Raw genomic sequence first — 6,715 nt, 5'->3', positions numbered from 1 at the left:
GTAAAACGCGTAACTTAACAAAAAAATAAAATAGGAAAATAGCTTAAACTAAAAAACTAAAAATTAAAAATGGTTCGACCATTTTACAAAGAAAAACAATTATGCAAAATGTTTTACAGAATGTTCAGGAATTACTTAGCGTATATAACTACTCGATACCTTTATTGTATAAGTTAAATCTCATAAATACTATAAAGTTTATAATTTTTAATTAAGTAAACAATAAAAATAAAAACAAAGTACTAAGTATAAAGTAAAAATAAAGTTATCAATAGGACTGCAATGAAAAATTAAAGTTGAATTAAGGATAGTCAATGCAATTTCACGCTAAGTATAAACGCCAAGTTTAACGCTTTAATAATATCTTTAACCTGATTTTGTAGAGAAAATTGCCCAACCCAGACGTATATCTGCTATCAGCAAACTTAACTTGTTTACATATTTTGTGTTCTTGGTAGTAAATTATATGTTTAAGATTGCAATCAATATGCAAAATGTTACTATGCATCTAAGTTCTCACAGTTGCAGAAACTTCAAGCGATTTTCTGCAAAACTACAAAAAGAAAATCAAAAATGCATTTGAAACTAATTTTAGATTCAAACGATAAAGACTGCGTATGAAGTTTATCTGAAGGCTTGAAAATTGATTACAGTAATTATTTTTAAATAATTATAACAGATGTTTTTTTAAAGTTTGTTTGTAAAATATAAAGTGTAGGACTATTTGATGTAAGTAAAGTTTCTTACAAAGTTTAAAAAAGACTATGTTTCTTAAATTTTTAATAAACTAAGACTTAGTAATTACTTAAATTATTTAGTCTTTTAACTATTTTAAACTTTTTTTATTAACATATAGTAAATGTTTTAATTTTTTTTATTTGTGTCATAACTACTGCAGCACTTAAATAAGTTTAAATAAAAGTGTGAATACATTTTATGTTTTAGTATTTTGATCATAGGTACCTTAACTTCCTCTAAATGATTTCACTATATTTATGATACTTATTTTAAAAATTGTTACAAGCTGAATTTTATTGTTTAAAATATCTTTTTCGACGCTATAAATTTTTGATATAGTTTTTGTAGTTTTTTAAAAAATGCTTGAAGTTTGAATGGAAATCATTCGGACTAGAATGCGCAGAAACGACATGTATACTGACATAAATCTTTAAAACAAATTATAGGCTGCTGAAAAGCAAAGATGTAAACAAATTAAGTTACTGATGGCAGATATATGCCTAGGTACTTTATAAAACTTGCTAATGAAGTATATTTATTATTTAAATACTCTAACAGTATGGAAAAACCGTTTTTAACAGATGTTAATTTATTGAAATTATTTTATTTAAAAAGACGAAAATTTAATGCTTTTCGTGTTTTATGTAATACGTCCTGGAAAAGACGTTGAAAGGTATTCGAGTGTTGTGCAACTCGATAACCGAAAGGTTCTTCGTGCACCGGATCCTAGGACCAAATATTTTGAGCGTTTTTTTGTCGTTCAATAAACTACAATAATAGGTGTTTTTTATAATGTTAAAAAAATAGCTTAACTTAAAATTCTATCGAATCTTTTAAATATAATGACGTGTACTACTTATATTAGAAGAAGAATACAAAAAGTTATCAAAACTATCAACGTTACTTTTATCAAAGTTTTTAGAACTGTTAAACTTTTATTTATTGCCTAGGTCTGCCAAGACTCTTTTAAGGGCCAGCAAGCGAGTATTTTAGTAAACTTCGCCCGGCGACTAAAAGACGTATTTGTAGTCAAAAAATGACACTTATGTGAAAAAAAACACTTATAGTGGTGTTTTGTAATTAGACCCAAACAGCTTTATCTAAGAGCAGTTTACATTCACTTATTTCGTATTTACAAAAGTATGTAATTTCAACGAAAAAATTATTAGCTCAATTAAGAAGAATTCATTTTATTATAATTCAAACTTTAGTGCGTCGATATTTCATATCGTGTTTTTATTTTTTCAAGTACATTAAATTTGCAAATCTTAGCTGCTAAAAATTAAATAAAATACCTAAAAAATATTGATCAGATTTGTTTTATTGATAACTTAAATGGAGCTTAAGAGCTGTTTTTCTTTTTGTTTTAAGAGCTGTGTTCTAATTAAACAAAAATTGAAGTACAGTAGACACAAATAACAAAAGGGGAATAAAAGTATACAATTTGAAATTTTGACGCAAATGTTTGATAATTTAGTAAATGCTGTTATGTGAAAATTTTGTCAAAAACACATCAAATTTCAAAAAAAAGTTACCACAAAAAAAAAATTATTACAAAAACAGTATAATTTGTACAATTATGCGGGTTACAAACTTCAATATTTTATATATTTATCTTTACATCTTGATAATTTATAAAATTACACATTGATCTGTTCATTTAAGGTTCATACATTCATTAAAACTTGTTAACAAAAATATTATAAAATTTTAAATATTAAAAACTTCAGAATAAAAAAAAAATTAATTTAATTTTTAAAGATAATTTTTTATCAAATTATTTATATTTTAGTCAATATGAATAAAAGAATTGTAAATACTTCAACAGAAAAAGCTGTAGCTAATTTTTAAGAAAAAAGTATTCAGTAATTAAAGAACAATTTTATCATTAATTACTTGTATTGTAAGTTACAACAGGATACCCCACTTAAATTAAAACACATTCCTTAACACTACTATTATTAAATGCGAAAAATTCTTTAAAAATGTTTTTTCGACCATAAACTATAAATTATAAAAATATTTAAACTATTTTTATGTTTCAAATTGCGTTTAAAATAACATTGCTGTCCGTTTAAATGAAAAAGTTATGTAAAACTGGATAAAAAATTTATAAAAATGCTTAAATTAGTTCAGGACACAGTGAATTTTGTGTTTGTGAATTTTCTACGGCATCAATAGATAGAAAAAATCAAATTGAAGTTTAGAAAAATTTACAAACTTTTTTTGCTTGTTACTTTAGTTTAAAACATTTTCAGATTTAGATCCTCAAAAAACTTTCAATAAACTAATAGAACCTTATAAATTAGTTATATGTGGCAGTTTACATTAAACGAAAAGATAAAATAAATACACTCTGAAATTTTAAACTTCAATTATAGATTGCAAAAGCAATATTGTGATAAGTTTAAAGTCTAAACTCAAGTTTAAAAAATATATTGTTGATCTTGCTTCAATAGCCGCTAAATGTATATCTACCATAAGTAGCTTTAGTTTGCACTTCATGCTATTATGATTGTTATTAAAAGGCAAACTATTTCTGCGTATTTTAGTCCAAATAATTTCAGAATACTTAAAATAAATTTTACGACAATGAAGTGTTTAAAATATTCAACATAATGTTAATATCAAAGTATCGCATTAAACTTTGGATCAAAAGGATGAAATCAATGTCTGAACTGAAGCTTATTTTAAAGCGTAGTATTGATTATTTTTTATTTTATTTCGTCTTCAAAATTAATATTTAAATAAGTCATGAGCATAGAAACAATTGAAATTTCGTTTATTTTTATATCAATATTCCATAAACTCAAAACTTAAACAGATAAAAAAAACACTGAAGACTGCAAATTAATTTAAAGTTAAAAACTTAGATACTTTTGTGTAACAAACTTGACTTGTATCAACTTTGAATACAAATAAAGTTTAAGTTACAACTTTTTTTTATACTAACTAAATTAGGAAAAAAAAATATACTTAAATAAACTTTGTTAAAAAAGTTTCTTTTATGCTTCATAAAATATATTTACTATTAGTGAATAAATACTTTGTAGTAATAGACTGAGTAAAATAGAAATAAAATAGATATGAAGTTTGTTTAAAACTTTCAAACATAAAGTATAAAAACAAGTTATAAAGAACGTAAGCTAAAAGCTAATTTCAACTTAAAATACTTAGTAGTTGATGTAGCTGTTTAAAAAATAAAAACGAAGTTTTGGTGCAATAAACAAAAGTTTATAATTTCAAAAAACTTTGATATTTTCTTCTCTGCACCCAAAGTGATTTTCAACAACAAATATAATGTGCATTGCAATTTACTATAGTGTTGAGTGATATGGTAGCTAGTTGTACACAATCTATATATTATAAAACCTGAAATATAATGCAAAAAACTAGGCAGAAACATTGGATTAATTTATAATCGAGTTTTCAAATTATCTTTTTTTTTTATCTTTTAAAACGTGCTGCATAGAAATCTAAACTATAAAAGTTAAAAATAAAGTCAAAAATTCTCTGCTTAATAGTTGCGAGATTTCTCCAGAAAATCTGCCACGCAACTACTTAAGCATAACAAATTAAAAAAAAAACCTTTACTCAGTGTTCAGAACTTTTTATTTGTGGAATTCTTGTAACTCTGCTAATATTTATTGCAGTTGTTAAAGTACATAAACGTTTATAAATCTAATTGAACCGACATGGATGAGTGATTATTTATCTGTATACTAAGAACCAGGCTTGTCATGTTTAATGAACAAAACCAAATTTAACTTTTTTTAAGTTTTACAATCTGTTCTAATAATTAAAACATTAAAAACTAAATTTAGTTTTCAAAACAAGTTTCATAGCATGATTTTAATTATGTAGTGTGAATTCAGTTTTAAGTTTCAAGTATTAATTAGGTTTTTTTGTAAAATGTTAACTCTGTTGTTTATTGATGAAAAAATAAAATTTATAAAAGTACATTTATTTCATTTCTAACTTTCTAAATTGATTTATTAGTTTTTTTGCTTTGGTGTTTAGTTAATTGTTGAAAGCTTTAAGCTCTATAAGTAGTGAAAAAAGATATGTTTATGAGATTTAGTTATAAACTATATCATGTACACAACATAAAAAAAAGTCAGGTTTTTATTATTAAATTTTTCAAACATTTTGTCTATGAAAGGAAAAAAGTTGTGTTTAAAATTTTCAATATTTTTTTTTGTTTTTGTATAACTGGCGGGAGAAAATTTTTAGATAAATAGATTTTTTTTTGTTTTATAATGCTTGTTTCCTGCAAATATCCTTTTAAATTTTAGTATTTTTTTTTTAAAGTTTAGCACAGAAAGTAAACAGATTATTTAATATTTTTATACAATATGACCCATGTTTGATGGATATTATAAAATGATAATCTCGTTATTACACTTTGTCGTAACAAAAACTTTCTACAACAATCACACCTACCTAGAACTCAGTTTAGGTGCCCTTACTTCTGTTTTAAGAATTGACACTATAATAGGGTTAATAATTTATTAGTTTAAGAAAAAAAATTCAATATTTCATTGCAAATCGGATTTTCAAATTGTAAGTCTGTAATAAGTAGTAAGGGAAAAAATAAAAATAAATTAAAATTTGTGTGAATTAAGTTCTTTGTTTAAAAAATTAAAATTGTAATGGAATACCAGTCGCAATGCTGTTTCAATTAGTTGAACATCAAAAATGAAAAAATCAGACAACTAAAATGCAAGTTAACTGAAGAAAGATTACATTTTAAGATATAGCTGTATAAACAAGCCACAGTGTGATTGCAGTGATATTCTAGTCAAGACCTTCCAGATGAATTCTAATCTGAACTTACATGTAATTATACTTTTTTTGCTAAGTTAATTGTTAATAATGTCTATTACTCACGAATGATTTTTTTAATTTTAATTCAGAGTAGTTAATTCTTATTTTATTTATACATTGGTATAGTTTATTCCTGTTAAATTTAATCCTTGTGTAAGAGTTTTGATCATATTTTAAGTTTTCTCTACATGTTCTTTGTTTTTAGTTCTTGATATGTACTTAAATACAAATAATAACCAACTAAAGTCATGTCTAATTTTTAAAATTAGTGTAGTATCGTTTAGTTATAAATCAAATTTTAACCTTAGTTATGGTTTTGAAAGTAGTTGTACACTAAACTATAACCCTACATGGCGTCTTCAAGGTAAAGAATCACCATCCTTTCAAGTAAGAATTAAATAAGACCAAGACAGTATTAAATCCAAACAAATTTTACTTGTTTATAAAACCTTTTATTATTAAAACAGCTGTTGCAATTTTATCTCACATTCTTATAAGTGTTTGACACTTTTATTTCGTAGTGCATATTATTTAACAGTAGATATAAAAAAGTTTTAAAATAAAGACTGAATTTAATTTTTAAGACGCAATACTCATATTTACTATTTTAAAATTGAAGCCCTTGAAGTTTAACCATAACCAGAAAGACATAGGGGGTTGTAAAACCATCAGGCAGTAAGAGGTTATATTGATAAAGATATTAAGGGGGAGATTAAAATGTAAACAACAAAGGGTATTGTCCCAGTGTAAGTCCACAAAACTACTATTGAACTAAAAAGTTTTAGTACAATAAAGTCAAAATAAAACTGACAAATTTAAAGTCCACAAAGTAACTATAGAACTGATAAAATTTAGTCCACAAAGTCATAATAGAACTGACAAAATATATGTCTTAATAACTCACAATAGTATTGACAATGTATAAGTACAAATAAGTCACTAAATGGTGACCACTTATAAGTCACAGTAAGTCATGTTAAATTTTTGTAAGACTCTTGAATACTAACAGAATTGTAGAAAAGACAATGTTTATTAGTAACTAAGACTGCAAAGACCAGTAACACTCTAAAACTTTTCAAGAATTTGTATCAAGGGGGTTTGCATAGGCATGATACTATGTGATATTTTTAGTTGAAAAATTTGTTTCCAC

This window comes from Thalia democratica, chromosome 8 (assembly GCF_965202585.1).
Source record: "Thalia democratica chromosome 8, ktThaDemo2.hap1.1, whole genome shotgun sequence".
Lineage (NCBI taxonomy): Eukaryota > Metazoa > Chordata > Thaliacea > Salpida > Salpidae > Thalia > Thalia democratica.
Note: the sequence above shows the minus strand (reverse complement) of the source record.